Below are 19,095 nucleotides of genomic sequence, written 5' to 3'. Positions count from 1 at the left end.
TTTATGAGTGTAGAAATGTAAGAAACAGAAGACTGTTTACATTAATGTCTTGGATTATAATACAAACATTTAGTAAAATCGAAATAAGTTGCAGCTTGTTCATGTAGTCTATTGTTTTTCTCACTTCAATGTTAACGTTACCCACTTAAAATTGTGATTGCCTTAAAATTTTAAACGTTAGTAAAATTTTAAAACAGGGCAATTACCTAAATATTTTTAGGAAGTCTTAACAATTTGTACTACATTGAAATAAGCGGAAATATTGATAATTTAATCATTTAAGTGAAATAAACATTGTCCTGACATTTTGATAATTTTTTTTACAGAGAACAGGTATTTTTAAGCTACAGGTAGCGTAAAACATTTAACTTGACATATAAACTATGTGAATCATTTGATTCAAACGTATAATAGTCGGGTGACCCTGCTGCTCTAGTAAGCCTAGTAAGAGGAGCACCTGCCTTTGTGTACTCAGTTATGTGTACGTCACGCTCCCACGTCAGGGAACAAGTATTGTGCGCTCCGCTCGGGTCAGTGCAGCACGATCCCGCTCTTGTGCGCATGAGCGAAGAAGAGGACACTTTCACCGGGACTTTTACAAAGGCAGCGCAGGGACGGGAGAGGACAATATAAACAAACTTCTGTGGAAAAAGGTAATTCATTGTTCTTTTTTTAAGAAGCCGCTGACCGCATGTTTATAAACTAGACTTTATATCACTCACTCACTCACTTCAGTGCGCGTGCGAAACCCGATCCTGCATCTACAGCAGGTCTGCAAACACTTGCGGCTTTCTGTGGAATATGTTAAACCAATACATTTTGTTTTAGATTAAATAAATGAGAAATAATTGTGGAAATGGTATTAAAACAGTGAGTTTTTTTACGTTTGAAGGACAAACGCAATAAATGCTGTGGAGGAGTGAAGGTGATTGTTCACGCGACTCTTGTTACTTGCCTCGAAGCAAAGATAAGAGATTACAATATCATTTTAATGGTTAACAGAGTCAAATCTTTGTCGGTAAAGAAGTTAGCTTTTCCTCCATGTGTTGTGTGTTTAGGCTACTCTTTGTGAAGTTGTATTTGCACCTTTTCGATATGTTTAATGTTTTGAAACAGCCTATGTGTTTGGAGGCGTGTAATCTTTTATTTTTCTGCTGCTCATCTATTTAATCTCTATATTGCTCTGTGTCTTTTCTTTTAGTAAAACGTAGGTTTTCTCCTAAATAGTTTGGTTTAAAGCTCCTATAACACTACTTTTAGGAGAGCAGGACTAACACCTTGTTTTAAAGTGTTTTATTTTGTCCTGTGCTACGATGTTACTAAATATGTTTGTCTTTTATTAATTAAAGTAGTTTAAAAATGTACAACTCACCCCCAAACAGTGTTAATAAATGTCTCTGACAGGATTTGAATTGCAGTCCCCGATTTCAAATTTAAGTAAGTGTAAAACATTTATTTGCCATGAAATGTAGCTTTAAATCTTGATATGCACACCTCAGTCACTTCAGTCATTTATGCAAATGTAATATTTCCATATATTTGCTCATTTCTTTTTGGTCAAAATGATTGTTACAGTAGTCCACAATGTCTTTTAATAGAAAGAAATAGCCTCGTAAATAGGTCCAGAAAATTTAGAAAGTCTTCAGATGTAGTTACAGTCTTCAGATGTAGTTACAGTCCTCTAGTCATTTAGCGGGAAGTAATTATGTTGATTTGCCTTCCTGTGAAGATTTCTGAAAGTATGAACTGATTTTCATGATAGCGTCAGTGTAAACTTTTGATATCCCAAAGCTCTTTGGCTGAGGTTTAAGTTCTTGAACAGGCGAATATTGAAATCCACATCATTTAAAGCATTGTATGGGAATATGCTTTTATTAGTTGCACTATAAAATTGTGCTTTGTAATTGTAAGATATGGTGAAATATATTAGGTGTAGAAAAAGGTAACATAAAAAAAAGGTAACCTAATAATCAGAGTCCATCATTAATAATTACTTCTCAATAAAATGTGGCTAAGTGTAGACAGTGAATACAAACAAGAAGAAAAAAATCATTTACAAAACAAAATATATACTTTTTTTTTAGCAAGTAAAGTTTTTAGCACTGCAATTTTTACCTACACTTAGGGGCTGGGCAATATGGCAAAAATGCAATCTCGATCATTATTTTCCATATTGAATGATAACTATAGATATATTTCAATTTGTTAATGCTTCCAAATTAAAAAAAAAGTACCAAAACAATGACTGAAGCCCCAAATATTTGTGTCCATTAAATGACAACAGATTTTCGGCTGATAAATTTTTGGTGGCCGAAAATTTGATTCATCTCAAATGTATCGAATTTGAAACATCTCGAAAATTCGATACATCTCGAACCTCTACATCTTAGTGGCCGAAAATTCGATATCATCTCACTTTTAGATTTCCATTGTTGTACATTTGCGCTGTAATTGGCTCTTAGATATATATAGATATAGAGTAAATAAGCTTATTGGTATTGACATAAATTTTATTGCAATTCAATATAATATCATTTATCGGCCCAGCCCTACCTAAAATGCAGTTTTCTAAAATAAAAGCCCTGCAGAGAGTTTTTAGTGCCAAAAACTGACCTTTAACTTGTGCCTTGTGTGTGCGGTGTTGGCATGCTCATTCTTTCAGGTTGGCATTTGGCATCATTGCCATGTACAGTCTATGAGACGCTCACAAAGACATTATTATGCTCTAGTGAAAGGGATTTTCAGCGACCTACAATATTATTATCATCATCAGAAATGAATCCTCTGTTTGGCGTGTCTGAAACAACGGAGCCCTTTCCCTTTTAAAGGATCACTTATTAGATGCCTTAGTCCATCATTTCAACAGCAGACAATTTGTAAAATATTCTTCCTTGTTGGATCATATTCTAGTTTCACTGCTCAAGAAGTCGGTGGCCTCTAAAACTAGAGATGGTATATTTTGTAAGGGCTAATCCAGAGGAAAATTGGCACAACCACAGGGTGTCGACTGTGTGCGGTTCTGCATCCGAGGCTATGAATGGAAGAAGGCTTTGTGATGCCGAGACATCTTTTGGAGGTAGTCCCAGTTATTTAAAGAGAGAACTGTTCAAGATGAAAGTCTTCTAAAGCCTCTTTTCACCAGTGACATAATAAAAGAGCATATTATAGAACTTGAGATGAGATCCCTGTCTGCCTTTATGCTGGCTTTCCAGAGGGATTCTTATAGCGAGGTGGCCAGAAGTTTTCTTTGAAGCTGACTGCTGTTCACAGGAGGCAATGTGGCCGTTTCAAATGAGAAGAGCTTTGAATGTGCATACAGGACAATTGTATGTACTTCCTGTCCATGTGAATAGAGTGCATGGTTGCCAGTTTGAAAATAATAGGATGGTACTATAGACATTGTTTCCCGTATTAAATATTTATCATGTTGTACTGACATATGCTTGTCTGCAACAACCATTCTCTGATAGAAAGGAAATGGCTCAGATTAAATGAGATATACCCAAAAAATTAACTCGCCTTCTTAATGATTTAAACCAGATTGACTTACAGTCTAAACCAGAGATGCCCAAACTAGGGCCTGCGATTAAATGGTGTAAATTAATCAGATTTAGTTTAAACATTGGTTCAATAATGGTCAAACTCATCTGTTGGGTTTACAAGTGTGTTGTACATTTTTAAAATGCTTGGGTTGTTTTAACCCAACATTGGTTCAAATATGGACAAACTCAACTGTTGGGTTTAAAAGTACCATTTTAAATTTAATTGAAAAAATTAACCAAATGTTGAATTGTCAATATTTGACCCAACATTGGGTTACAGCAACTCACAAAAAAGTCCATTTGGTTAGCTGATGGTTAGACTTGCTTCAACATCTATTTTTCGTTGGGTTTTAAAGTGTGCTGTACACTTTAAAATGCTTGGGTTGTTTTAACTCAACATTGGGTCAAATATGGATGAACTCAACTGATAGGTTTAAAAGTGTGATGTACCCTTTTAAAAATGCTTGGGTTGTTTTAACCCAACATTGAGAAAAATATGGACAAACTCAACTCTTTGGGTTTAAAGTGTGCTGTACACTTTAAAAAATGTGTTGGTTGTTTTAACCCAACATTGGGTTAAATATGGACAAATTGAACTGTTGGGTTTTAAAGTGTGATGTACACTTTAAAAATGCTTGGGTTGTTTTAACCCAACATTGGATCAAATATGGACAAACTCAACTGTTGGGCTTAAAAGTGCCATTTTAAATGCAACTAAAGTTAACCAAATGTTGGATTGTCAATATTTGTCCCAATATTGGGTTATGTCAGCTCAACATTTTTATACTCTAGTTTTCTTGGTTGATCACAAAAAATCAATATGGTGCACTGATGGTTAGACTTTCCTAAAAATCTATATGTGTTCACAGTAAAACAGAAATAAAAAAAATCCATCATGGAAGTGTGCTGTACACTTTAAAAATGTTTGGATTGTTTTAACCCAACATTTGGTCAAATTAGAAATAAAGCCCATTTAAATTGAATTGGAAAAACTTATGCTAATGTTGGGTTTGTCTATATTTGACCCTAAATTGAGTTAAAACAACCTAACATTTTTAAAAAGAGTGTTTAGTTGTGTACGTTCAGGCCTTTGTGGACATATGGCAGAAGCCTCCTCAATTTGCACCTCACTGAGAAAGCTTTGCACAGGAGGATCAAAGCTCAGTTCATGGTGAAGGGAACTGTCACCTACATCTCTCTCCCTCTCAGGCTGTAAAATCCACACTGCCGCTGCTGCCTGTTTATACAGAGGAAATTACTTCCACTTTGCTGCTTGGTTAGAACTGTTTACGAATCTAATCTACACCCCTTTACCATCACTCCCAAGCCGTCCAAACTTCTAGCATAGAGAACCTCTCACTATAATGTGGATGGTTTGCCATGAACTTTCATGCTGATTTCTAGAACTGCTTCATGTAGTTTTATACTCCGTAATATATTGAAAAATAGGGTTTTGTTATCTTGTGTCATTACTTGTTTCTTGTCAATATGCTCTATTGTTTAAAAGTTTAGTTTCAGTGAAATCAGTGCTATTGTGAAATCTTATAATTTATTTTACTACTAAAATGTAATTTACTTCAGAATTTGCTAATGAAGAAACTTTATTTAAAAATAAATGTTTCATGATGGCAGTTTTCAACCACCTATTTCATGTTCACATTTTTAAAAGATTTATTTATTTAGTTAACAAACAAACGCAAAATAGAAAATAACAGTACAAATAATATATATATGTATATACTCGCAGTTAAATTGATCACCAAAAATAAAAATAAGCCACACTATAACCCTCATATTGTGCAGCACACAGTATATGATGCATGCGCATAAACAATATATTTTATGTGCATTCATTTTCCAGATTAAGCATATAAACAGGTCAGTACCGAAAGTTGAGGTTGGCAGCATGATGTATTAGGCAAAATAAATAATGATAATAAAAGAAAAAATAAAAGAGAGAGAAAAGTGAAAATATATTAAACTGAATAGACTGGGGGTTGGCACGCTCTTCAAACTTGTGGTTTTATGTCAAGAAAGAGTTGTGTGCTTGAGCTATATCAGCACTAGTACTCATCTGGAAGGTACATATACTAAAAGTGCAAGATGGGCAACTTCATGCACATTTTTGAATTGCACATAAAATAAGATGCAAATAAATTCAGAAAAATGCGCATAAAAAGCTTTTCTGTATTTTTTGTCAGTTAAAAAGAAATGTGCATAAACGATAGAAACGCAGTTTACTGGTTTCCAACATTCTTCAGAATATCTGATAACAGAGGAAAGAAGTTCATAAAAATTTAGAACCACTTTAGTGTGAGGATATTAGTTCATTTTTGGGTTAACTCCCTTTACTTTTTTAACTCCCTTTGGGTTAACTCCCTTTAAATTTGAGTAACTAATTTCGTTAAGTAAATAAATAAGTAATATAATATTGGTGAACTCGCTGTTTTCTAGTAATCCTTTCTTTAGAGTAAAAGCTGCTTATTATCTCTACAAAATACAGCACATTATTCTTTATGACTTCCTGATAGAAAATACGAGTTGTTTGTGTTCAGAATGCAAATAACCTTCATTTCCGTGCAGAGTTTTAATCGCCTGCATTTAATGCCTCATCAACTTCATGCGTGTTATTTCACTTGAAGAAACAGGATGTCATTTTGAAATCAATTAAGTCATCTTTTGTCTGTGGAAGTCAAAAATAATCGGCGGAAAAATGTTGTTTTAATAATGCACTGCCTTTTGTTCTGCTAGTCTGCAGGAGGAATATATTTGAAGAAGAGACTTTGGTACAAGGCAATTAAAGTCAAGAGGCAGGAGGTCCAGGTCTTTTGTTGTTGTTAAATGGTTGTATCCAATCAGGGACCATCGCACTGATTTGTTGGACCGTGTTCAAGGCACTCATGCTGACTAGAAGTGAAACAAACTCCAAGAAAGTCTTTTTTGTTTAGGATGCTGTCTAGACGTTCATGTTTACATGGTACATAGGAATTAATTATCTAGACAAGTCCTGTGGCAACTTCCTCTTCTAATTTCCCCTTATAAATTAAATACCATGTTGCGTTGTTTACAAAAATAAGTGAAGTGGACATTGGTAATTTTATGCAGTATTGCTTTGCTTTTTAAAGCTTTGGTTTGAGCTTTGGTTTGGTTAAAGCTTTGGTGAATGAAAATGAAATGGATGGCAGTGTAGTAAAACCTTGTTTTGGTACACCTCTCCACACATTATTATTTAAAAAAAAAAAGTTTCTTCATTAGCAAATTAGACTTCTAAAGTAAATGTAACATTTTAGTACCACCTAATTTGAATAGATTCTGAGCTTAGTTTTTTCCAACTGATGGCACTGTATGCTTTACAAACAGACATACTCTGCTTGCCTCCTATTGCTTACTCGTGCCACACAAAATATCTATACAATGCAATCTCACAGAAATGTGAAACTTTTTGATTCAGTGGCTAATTCATATGAATTTATGTGATCTCATTCATACGTTTTAGCTTCCCCTAATGCTGAATCAATAATAAATAAATTTGAACAAATTAGCCACTTTTTGACAATACGTTAAATAGTCACGTTTCTTTGTGAGATTGATGAACAATAATTATGAATGAAGTGAGGTAAGGTTTGAGCGAATTACAAGAGTGTTCATAGTGAGCTGTTTTTACAATAATATTATGACATAAAAGCCGAGGTCATCACATAAGCACACCTGTTTATGAGTATTTAAGTCAGTGTTAATTTGTTCAATGAAAATGAGGGCTAAGTTTGGCTTGTGCCTTGAAACTAACAGAAACTTGACAGGTCTGCTGCACCAGTAACATGACTGAAAATGATAAATGAGCTCGCTTTGATTCACTCATCTAATGAATGAACATTATATGGGACATTCTACCAGAAACGTACATGTCTCTGAAATAAAAACATAAATACAGTGAATAAAAAGTATTTCATCCCAAAAATTTCTGAAATGGACTGATGATTGACATCTGTGAGTTGTTCTGCAAAGGACTATGTCATTCATTTGGTTCTCAGATGTCCTTGTTCTCAGCCCCATTGAATCTACAATAGTTTAATAGTTTTGTTATGCTAAAACTGTTATTAAACAGACATCAGAAATAGCAAGTTTAAGATGTTATCATTCACATCAATTGATTAAAAGCGTAGAATTATAAATACATTCTACAAATAAATACTTCAATTATATATTATACAAATAAATTTATAATTGTCCCCATGTTTCTGTTAGTCCTGTTACATTTGCATTAAATTTAACATAAAATGTGTGTATTACACGTTTAAGGCTATGACATGGAAGTGACATCATTTGATGGAGGAGAAGCTGACAGTGATTAAGGATGTGTTCTTTCATTGAATTCTACGATTTTATGCTTGTTTTGAATGTTTTTTTTTTTTTTTTTGAGGATGACAAGCCAGTCATCCCTGTCACATTTTTTAAAAGCGAAAATGTACGTTTCTGGTATAGAAAGACTCATATAGCTGATATGTAGCACATAGTATATATAGCTATATATGAATATAGCTGTTGAAAAAACTAAAATGTAAAGACTAAAATGTAGTCAAAAAGATAATACTTTCATTTTTGTTATGATCTACTGAAAAATTTCCAGAAAGATTTGTGACGCGTTCCAAAAATTGATTCATGAATCACAATGCATCAATTTATTGCGCCAGCCCTAGTGTTAGCGCTAGTAATTGTACTGAAAACGTTTTTGATTGCCTGCTTAAACCTATGTTTAGCCAGGTTTCAATGGGTCTAAGAATGCGGTTAAAAAGCTTCTGAACAGACTGTAACTCTTTTGACCAGAAGTACACCAGAACTTTTCTAAATAAGACCAAGATGAAGGAAAAACACATTGGTGATGAATCAAACCCATTGAACACGAATTGCTTGTTTTGGCTGGCAGTCACTACATGGTTAGCCTTGTGTCACAGGCTCAGACTGCTTTGTAAAACTTGTCCTTCCCTTTGTAACCCAGAATGGGCAGATTGAATGACATCCTGCATTCTGATGCTCAGTCCAAAACACTGGATTAAGAGGAACACCTGGTCATTTGACGGTCTTTCTATTTAGCTAGAAGCATTCCAGTAAAACGGAGAAACAAAGGATCAGGTTTACTTCATCTCTGTGAGCTCTCAGCAGTTTAGGGTCATTGTCCTGAGACGCTGAGGCTGCCTAATACAGTGACTTTATTGTAGTCTGTTTTAGAGTTTGAAATTGATTTTGAGTTGGAGAAATACATAAAACATCCATCCAATTGCTCATGGGTAAATATGAATGTTGCCTTTATCAATACAACAACACAACATTGTTAGTTTTTCATCTGCCTGAAGTTCATTGTTTCCCATGTATCTACAATTTATCTCAAATTTTTTTTGAAATTTTCATTGGCTAATATCAGAGCTTTTAAACCTTTTAGTGATCTTTGTGTTGAGTGAAGTTTTTTTTTTTTTGTCTACTGGCTGTGTTTATTGTGTTTGAAAACAATGCTGTTGTAAACAACACCTGAAAATGAGATTAAAACGATTATGTCACTTGTGTGCATGGTACATGTTTAGAGGAGTTGTAGAATGTAGTAATCTTGAAGTAGGGATGCAACAATTATAGATTTTGGTTGTGGGATTGTCATCAAGAGTATTATGCATTCATTAATTTCAAAACAGTACTAGTTTATGTTCTCCGGAGAGCTCTATACTTGAGCTCTTTTTTGAGCTCATATTAATAATGTGCACGTGATCATTGAATCGCCTTGATATCCGATCCTGTCAGAACGAGACAAATGCGAAAAAACAAGAGAAGCCGGAAAAAACAGCAGCTAATGATGTTTCTGCATTATGAACTCGGAATGATGGAATTACTTTCTAACAAGAGGCTACATGTGCTGGTGAAGATTAACTACACATATGACAGTTTTGCTCTGACTGTGGGCTATATTTCTTGTTGTTTTTGAACCCAGATAAGGACTAAATGTATGTTGTGTGTAGTTTATATGTAACTGGTATAGTATCGGAGACTGTACGGGGTTGTATGTGTTCATATATGTTGCATTTTTTTATTTATTTTATATCATTGCAGAAGTTACAGTAGGCTATTTTGCATTGATCTGCAGTTATAATCAACTCATGTTCATAGAAAGGTTGGTAATGAACATTTTTACACAAGTATTTATGTGTATAAAGCATTTGTTTTGTGAGAAGAGCTTCTCATATGTAAATGACCTGTACGGCTTTACTGTGACATTTCCTCGAGTAAAAATGACGTCGTCTGAAACTTTGTCGTACAACTCGCCCACCAAAAGGGTACCCTTTTGGCAGTGAAAACGCAAGCTTAATAAAGGTGACCCGTACCGTACTGTACCTCTCTGTGGAAATGGGCCATCTGTGTTCTCGTCATTTTAAAGGTCTGGCTGACCACCAGATCAGCCAGATCCTTAAAAAGAAGAGAACATCAAGAGACTTCATGTTCTTTTCATTTTAAAGATCTGGTGCTCTATCATCACCTTTGAATCCAAAAGGATGCTGGTGGTTGATGACATATCAACTATCTGTGTGTAAAACTGATAATAGCATCATACAGTTGTTCAGATATTATCTCAGCACATGCGTAAAATGATCAAATGAATGTAGTTGAATGAAGATCATCAGGTGACAAGGTGAAAGATTCAATTCAATTCACCTTTATTTGTATAGCGCTTTTACAATGTAGACAGTGTCAAATCAGCTTCACATAGAAGATCATAGGAAATTGAAACAATTGTCAGTCCAATTTTCAGTGTTTCAGTTCAGTTTAGCTCAGTTCAGTGTGGTTTAATAATCACTACTAAGAGTCCAAACACTGAAGAGCTAATCCATCGATGCGCAGCTCTACAGGTCCTGAACCATGCGACAGCGGTGAGGAAAAAAAATTTCACCAATTGGCGAAAGTGAAGAATTAAAAAACCTCGAGAGAAACCAGGCTCAGTTGGGCACGACCATTTCTCCTATGGCCAAACGTCTTGTGCAGAGCTGCAGTCTAGGCGCTGAAGATGCAGCTAGGATTAATGTGTGCAGAGGAAAAGCTCCTACGCTGGCAATGTGGCAGTTGTTTGACAGAGGTCTTTTTGTTCTTTTTGGCGTATGACAGACCCATATTTGCAAGTGACATTTTTGTAAATATCACGATTAACTCTTCATATGACATAGGTCAAATACATTTCAGTCTCCTACATCCAGTATGCAATAAGCTGTCATCTGTCTATTCAAGTATTATTCATTTATTCATTTTCCTTTGGCTTAGTCCCTTTATACATCAGGGGTCGACACAGCGGATGCCCTTTCAGCTGCAACCCTGTACTAGCAAACACCCATACACACTCATTCACACAAATACACTAGGGTTAATATAGTTTGTTCAGTTCACCTATAGCGCATGTGTTTGGACTGTGGGGGAAACCAGAGCACCTGGAGTAACCCCATGTGTGCTAACCACTGAGCCACCGTGTTGCCCTTCCAAGTATTATATTGCATAATATATTTAAATGTTTTGCTTGATGAGACTTGCTCGTAAAACTGGCTGTTTTAATGTTGCTGATATGTACAGTAGCAACAAAGGCTTGTTAATTGGCTATCAATGTTTTATAACAGAATTCCTATCTCTCTGCAGGACTGACTGAAGTGTAGAAAAGATAATGTCCCTAAATTTCAGCTCTGTGGAATGCTTGAGTAGCGTTGATGAATACTGAACTGTTTTTGGGCAGGAACAGGCAGGTCTGAGGAACGTTGGTCTTTACTGATGAAAGGCAAATGCTAAATAGTCCTGGGTTTGTAATATTTTTGTGAAAGGTTCAGTTGAGTGCCCAGCATATGTGGAAATCTGCATCTTTCGAGATGTCTATTTAGACAATTTTCACTAGTTATCATGGTATTTGGTAGTTGTCTACTATGGACATATATCCAATCAGCAGTTGGATGTCATTGATACTGAAAAGCCAAAAAAGAAAGGGTTTTAGGTCAAGGTTTGGCTGGTTAGCATGACCTAGTTAGTCGTTGGTAGTACATTTAGCTACATTGGCTGTAAAAATAATTCTTTACTTATGACCTTTGAAATATCATTTTATATTTTGACAATGTACAAATAGATGGTGATCTATCTATTTAGTTTCTAATTCTAGATGCAGAGATGGCAGATTTCATATTGCATAAACTGAGCAACTGCCATTGAGTGAGATCTGCAACTTGAGTTATGAGTTTCCTAAGGTAATATTGACATTCTTGATTACTAAGTAGCAAATGAGCCATTATTTAGGCAGTGTGTGTATATAAACTAATGTAGTTAACCTCCCACATTTGACTGTCTCTGTTGTTGCAAACTGACAGAGAGCTTGGTTGACTGACCACTGATCTCAGGTTTCAGATGGAGGTGTCTACCTCTGCCTGCCCGACTGCTTGAGTTACCCGTCAATGTCAGCGAGATCCTCTGTATACACACTACCTTTAGGTGTCCATTGGTTACATGCTGCCGGGCTTGTCTGAAAGGAAACAATTTTAAGAAAGGATGATATTGAGGGTCATTCTGGAATATTCAAGAACCAGATTTGTGTATTATAATTGTTTTTCAAAATTTTTACATTATTAAAGATACATACAGTACTTCTGTTAGCGTTAGCATTGCTGTATTGATGTACAAGTGATGGAAATTTCTGATTTAAATGTCCTTAATTCACCAAAAAGTTTTAATGCTGACTTGAGGTGGTTGTAGACTTGTATGAATATGGGAGATGGAAATGCATTTGCAGAATAAACAATAACATGGTGAACTTTACACCCATTTGAATAATCATGTTTCCACTGATTTACTGTTGATTTCTAGCTTACCATTACAACATTGTCACTCTACAACTTGAGAGAAACACACCTAATTCACATTCAGGATTTTTTTTAGATGCACTGGTTGGACTTTTTTTTTTTTTTGAGTCAGTAACCAGCTGGTAATCTGGTCAATTTCTGTCAGTTTGCCGTTCTGTATAGAAAAGCACACAGCAGCAATGATGCTTGCATTAGGCTACTAAATTCAATTCAATTTGCTGTCATGACTATTCGAGTAATCTCCTGGGTAAAACTATATCTTGTAACTGCAAGGTGTATATATATATTTTAAAATAATATATTTATTTTTAAGTCATTTAAAATTATTCTGTAGAGAACTTTTTTTTTATTATGAAATTTCAATACGTTTCTTACAAAGAAAATTGCAATCGCTAAAAATCTGTATCTGCAGGTGCCGAAAAATCAGAAATGGAAATTGGGCAAGAAAATTGAAATTGGTATATCGCTTTTTTAATTTGTTTTTTTTTGCAAATATTGATAATATATTTTTCATGTCAGGATGGAACCCCAGCTATTGACATGATGATATTTTTAAAGGTTTAATAAACACTGAGACTGGTGTGCCATATCCCCAAAGAGAAATCATGTTATGTTATGTACAGTATATGTACAGTAATTATGTACCGAGTAAAGTCTTGCTTAATATATGAAACCTTTTGTACTGCTGAATGCACTTTCAGTAACAGTGTTCTAATAGCTTCAGAAGTTAAAGGGTGTTACTTTTTGGCTCTTTTGTTGTTAGATCTTTAATTGCTCCTTGAGATGTTTGCAGTGGTGGAAGGAGTATATACAAAAAAGCACTGGAATAAAAGTACAGCTACACTAATCACTGAACATTGCTTCTGTTAAAGTACTTATTTTCAATTTTACTTAAATCTAAGATACAAATGTACTTCAATTTTAATGTAATTAAGGAACGAAAGTAAAAAGTACTTCTTGAAGGAGTAATAAGTGCATTAGCAACTTAAATGTCATGCCATTGGCCATGGGCCCTCAAGCTGAGAGAAACACAGTTTAGACACATTGAACTAGTTTGTAAATTCAGCGAAATCACTTACTACAGACTCTCTAACTGGATCACTTGAATCAGCAATTTGTCAATTTGAGAACAGATTAAATCAGAATAGTCCCAATTTTATTAAACGTAGTGGAAACAGAAGCACAATATGATGTTTTGAAATGTAGTGAAGGAAAAGTTTCCAAAAAATAAGTAAATAAATGAAAAATAAAGTACATATGTGGGTTGTTCAACATTGGTGTTGATAATGGAAAGTCTGTTTTTCTGTTCTGTTTTTATTTTTATTTTATTGTTTCAGCCAGCCTCTGTTAATATTTCCACATATGCTGGGCATTCTATAGCAGACATATATCTTTTTTTGTATATTTAAGCAATAGTGGTGCTTGGAGATACTTGCTAGGTTTAAATTGGGCTCTGATTTTTTTTCTAAGCTATGTTTACTGTTTGCAGCTGTTAGCTACTTTGTGCTTTCTAGAAATAAGCCCATAGATATCCAGCTAACAAAGTTTTGGCTTCATCAACTTCTTCAGCAGGGGACACATTTAGCACACAAAATTTTTAGTCATCCTTTCGTTACATTCATGTTGTTCTGAGTGTTGTTTTTACTCCAGCAGACTTCCTGGAAATGCTTGTTGTTAATTGCTAAACATTTAGCAACTGGCTTGATTTCTCTGTGATCTTATCTTAGCCGTGTGTAAACCTGCTGCCACAGGCTTTCTCCTTGAATTGAGCTCTTTATGTTCATGCATGTTACTAACAACTTTTGCTTCTGTTGATAACACATGTAAAAATATTCTGAGGTGAAGAAAAGGCTAATAATGGCTTTACTTATCTGCATTGCTAACAGCATGAAAACCTAATCTGAAATGCATGTCTCTTTTTGGAGATTGTTTTTGTGCCCCATATCTACACATCCTTTTGATCAAACTGAATTCTGCTCAATCATGTTACTGCTTTAATATTAATCTGCTTTAACCAGGCTGTGTGTGTCTGTGTGTGATTCAGTGCGGAGCTGAAGAACAACCTGCTTCATAATGGTCCTCTCAGGTTTCTGTTTTCACTAATAGTGGCAGGTTCACCTAGGTAACCAAATTTCCATCTGGATTCAACCTTCTAATGTGTCTTTTCATCCACCCTTCATGCTTCTGAGAGAAATCCAAACAAGTTCATGTTTACTGACTGAAAAATCACAACAGAGTTTTGTGCATTTGCTTGAGTGACACGGCAGGATTTCACCACCTGCTTTGTTTATTGAAATGAGCAGGCCACCTGCACAACCTTTTTAGCTGAATGATTGATTAGATATGTTTTTAAGAGTGTGGTGCGCAAAGTGTTGAATTTGAAATGGGACATGGGACATTGTTTTTTAGATAGATCGTCAGATACTTCAGCTCAACGAAGTTGCGATTTTAGGTTTGAGTCCAAGCATGTCTTGAATTGTGACATTGCATGGAAATGCATTTGCAAATGTGCATTGATGCAAATACATAGATTTGAATATAATTTCATATAAATGCATGGGTACATAGACACATCTTAATATATTTATTTATTGTTGAGATGTTAACTGACTAAAGTCTTTCCTCTTGATATAATTTCCATTTGTTAATTCCCAATTGAGTAGCTGGGGAAACTGAAAAGGCCTTTTTTCAGACAAGGAAATTAAACAATATCTGATAAAATGTCTAGTTATTGTTAATTATTAAATCAGAAAGTTATAAAAAAACTGTTATGTAATTCAATTATAGTTTCAATCTAATAGCAGATCAAAGACAATTACTGTGCTGATACTATGGTTTTTACACTCGAAGTCATTGTTCATCTTTTTTATTTCAGATTGTTGGTCCAGTTTTGTCTATAAAACGGTGTGCATGTGTGTGACAAGTCTCTTCTCATCACAAGCCTCTAGTGCTAAGTTTTAGAATATCATTTTTAGAGCTGGTATAATAAAGGCTTGAGAGAAAGATAGCTGTAGACAATAAAATGTCATTTCAGGGTAAAAAAAAAAAACAGCTTATATTATTTTGATGTTAATTCATTTGATATAATCATTAGATGTGCTTGTTTGCTTGCCAGTGTTATTGTATGGTTTGGTTCTTTTGCTGTTGTGTGCTTTGAAATCAATAGACCCTTTGTTTTCCAAGTCATCATGATCTTAAATCCTTGAAAGTTTTTAATATTTAAATTTTTTTCAAAAACATATGAACATTTATATGCATTTATGTATGGCAAATTACAAAAAAACAAATTACCGTTTATGGAGGTGTTTCTGATGCTGCGCCTATGTGGCTGAGAGTTAACTTGACGTTATTCTCTCCTCTGCCTGCCGTCACCAGTCTCACACAATTTTTTTCTCTTTGTCTGGAAGTCTTGATAACACCATCGTGGAGATTTTCTTTTTTATTATTTCAGCAAATAGGATTGTAAAAAATATTTGTTGTACTCTCCCATTCTCTGTGCTCTGTCTACCCAACTTCTGCTACTGAGAAACCCGGAAATGTGAAAAGGGTCTATTGGCACATGGACACAGAACTGCTGTATTTTTTTCACTGACATTAGAATGTTCATCAGACGGTGCCATTTAGCATTCAACTCTCTCCTACTTTAACTTGACATAGTAGTTAAGGAATTACATTTTTGTTTTTAAACACAAACATTACTGTTATCAGCTCTATATCATATTATGCGAGAGACTGTTAAAGCAAACTATAGAATACACAATGTGTGTCACTCGTAGTTTTGAATGGGGAAAAAAGCAACAGTCAATATTAAGGAAGCCCCGCCTTCTTGTAAAGGAGCCAATCGTTGGTCACTATAGACTGAGGTTTCTCCACAGTAGAGGATGATGGTATCTGCCTCTTAATTGTTATGATCACTCTGGGGTCAGCAATCATGCTGGAGACACAGTGAAATCTTTCTTCAGAGACCTGAGAAATATATTTGCATAAAGGTTTAAATCTCAACTTTTAAACGAATCAACTTCACTTGAAAACAAATGTTCTCTTTGTTATCTGTTTGTAACATACATGAGAGTCTTTCCCGTCTGACCTAATTGTGAACAAAAAGATCACTGTCATTTTGGGAGGAGATTGCCGCCAGGTAAAAGTTGAAAATGGCCTTAGAAGAACAATGGGCATAGATGCAGCATTATTCAGAGAATGATATTGGTTAACATGTAGGTTATTGGTTCTTCTAGTATTTTGATTGACAGGATGACATCTGACTGTGTCCTCCAGAAAAAGCCATGAAGTAGGTTGGTGTTATGAACGTGCTCCATAGTTTTGCACATTAGTTTAAAAACAAAATATAAGGGACGATTGTTGTTGTGAAAATTAATCATAAGCTTGGCAAACAGTTTTGAAGAATTTGATGCTTCCCCATTCAAAGTGATAGAAGATGCGCTTCAAACATGGCCGGCGAGTGACTTGCCTTAAAGGGACTTTGGTAAAAGTCTTCCAGGCGTCTTGTGGTGTGATGACTTGATTAAAAATTCCTTCATCTCAGGTCTTGGCATACAGTGCAGCTGTACAGTGACAGGTCTCTCCTCCAGAGGAAGATTAATACTATCTTGATCTGGCAAAGCCTCTAAGCAACTGAGAGCTGGTCATGTTTAAAGGAATGCGTTAGTTCCGTTCTTACGTGCAAATCTCCATCTTTTAAAAAAATAAATCTGATAAATTTTAAACCTCTTAAGTGTCAGAATTTAAGAGTTTTGCATCTTATCCCTATTTATTTCTTAACACCCTTTATTCCGCTGTTTACTAATGCCAGGTTATGTGCAAGTCCATTTTACTGCTGCCCTAAAAGCCAAACATGACGTGCTTGTGTGGCTACGTGACAGAACCCCTGTTGAGGGCTCTATTTACAATCTGCTCTGCTAGAAGAGGGTCCCTGGAGTCAGCTATGTGGTCGATAGACAATGCTTCTCCTAATTTGATCAGTGCTCATTGATTCGTTAAGCCATGCTCGTAATTACTGAGCTCATTCCCAGGCATTCCTCTGGTGTCAAGGTCATGAGCCGAGCACAATTCTGGAGGATCTGCCCTCTCAGGGTGGCATGTCTGATAGACCTGAGCAGCTTGAAGACCAGAAAGAGCATCTGATCCCTTTAACAATGCCCACCGTTCCTATATGGCTTGCTAATGCAGATTCCTAAAATCTTATGGACAAATAAACACATATCAGAGAGCTCTCATCAAGGCATCTCTGATGACACAGAGTAACATGTTTTGATGCTAAAAGTGTGATCACTTTTATTTTCACTCTGTGACATTTCACAAGCCATATCCAATAGAAATCAGCGCAGTCACGAGGTTTGCATCTGGTCAAAATTTTGTTTACTCAAATTTGCTGTGGTGATCAACAGAAAAATGCTTGATTTTTATTTTTACTTCTGTCCGTACATAATCTGCCCTAATGTTTGCTAAAATGTTTGCATCTTAAAATCGATAGTTCCAACCCAGGCTTGTTTTGTTTACATACCCCATATACATTTCTGGAGAGAGCAAAATACATCCCAGGAGCTACTTTTTTTTTACAGTTTATGTTTTCACAATTCCACCAGAGGCTGCTGTGTACGCTTTTTAAGATCTCAAAAATTTCATATGCAAGTGCCATTCGCGCCTGCTCTTCTTGTGTAAGTCCATTAGAGGCTGCTGTCGACTGACTGACTGACTGACTGACCGACTGACCGACCGACCGATCCTCCCACACCCCCATTCCCTAAACCAACCAACAGTGTTTTCAAAAGCACCAATTGACCCGCCCAGCCCCTTCCCTAAACCCAACCGCAGTGTTATAGCAATCCAGACAAAGAAAAGCCATCGTCTGATTTATTTATTTATTTATTTTTACCACATTTTCAGATTTTACCACACTCTCACCCCGTTATTTCCTCCTTTATTTATTTATTTATTTATTTATATATATTATATATTTTTTGGCTCCTGTTGTTGTCTTACCTGCTTTCTGGAACTGTTCCTTACTGAACTCAAATCTTGTTGTCTTGGTCAACTTTCTCTGCGTCTCAAGTCTGCCGACATGCATGTCGAGCTACCGGACAAACTGGTAACAGCGGAAAAAGCCATCCACACGGCGGTAAGTGGTCCGCTGGTAAGCACAAAAAGGAACATCATCATACCGACCTATAGCGTTTGTTATAAAGATGAAATGCAGCCATATGTAGCTCTGGCTACATAATTCGTGATCTCCAGAACCATGTATATAGGGCTACGTTTTCTGAATGAGCCTGTCCTGCATAGTTCAGCTGAAATTTGAGTTGTTCCCCTTCTTCTGTTGGATACAGAAATAGATTTTGAAGTAAAAGAATTTTGATTTGAAGAAAAAAATCTGCTTAAATTAAGTCAGCAACACTGAAGATTTCATGCTTGTACAGCCTGCTGCTTCATTAGGAATGAATACATTATTGAATGTTAGACAAGCAAATATGGATTAAAGGACTAATATAAATGCAGCTCTGATTATGTTTAAATAATTCATGATGTATAAAGAGTTTGCATGTACTTTGTGTATTCTGGAGACATTACTAGAGACAGAGTGCAGATTATTTTTCAACACGTTAAAATCATTTTGTAAAATCATTTTAATTTAATGAAAAACTTTTATTGAAAAACTTTGTTCAGTTTTTTTAGTT

General features: G+C 35.4%; 1 protein-coding gene across 1 annotated transcript in view; it reads left to right on the top strand.

Annotated features, from left to right (window-relative positions):
- The first annotated feature begins 558 nt into the window (after positions 1–558).
- Positions 559–19,095, top strand: part of kank1a (KN motif and ankyrin repeat domains 1a) — a 92,826-nt gene continuing 74,289 nt past the window's right edge. Inside the window, exon 1 of the mRNA XM_056458165.1 lies at positions 559–653. The gene's annotated coding sequence lies outside the window, so the exon portion shown is untranslated. The remainder of the gene's footprint in view (positions 654–19,095) is intronic.

The sequence above is a fragment of the Danio aesculapii genome, chromosome 5 (genome assembly GCF_903798145.1).
Source record: "Danio aesculapii chromosome 5, fDanAes4.1, whole genome shotgun sequence".
Lineage (NCBI taxonomy): Eukaryota > Metazoa > Chordata > Actinopteri > Cypriniformes > Danionidae > Danio > Danio aesculapii.
The sequence above is the reverse complement of the archived record's forward strand: the minus strand, read 5'-3'. Positions and strand labels throughout refer to the sequence as shown.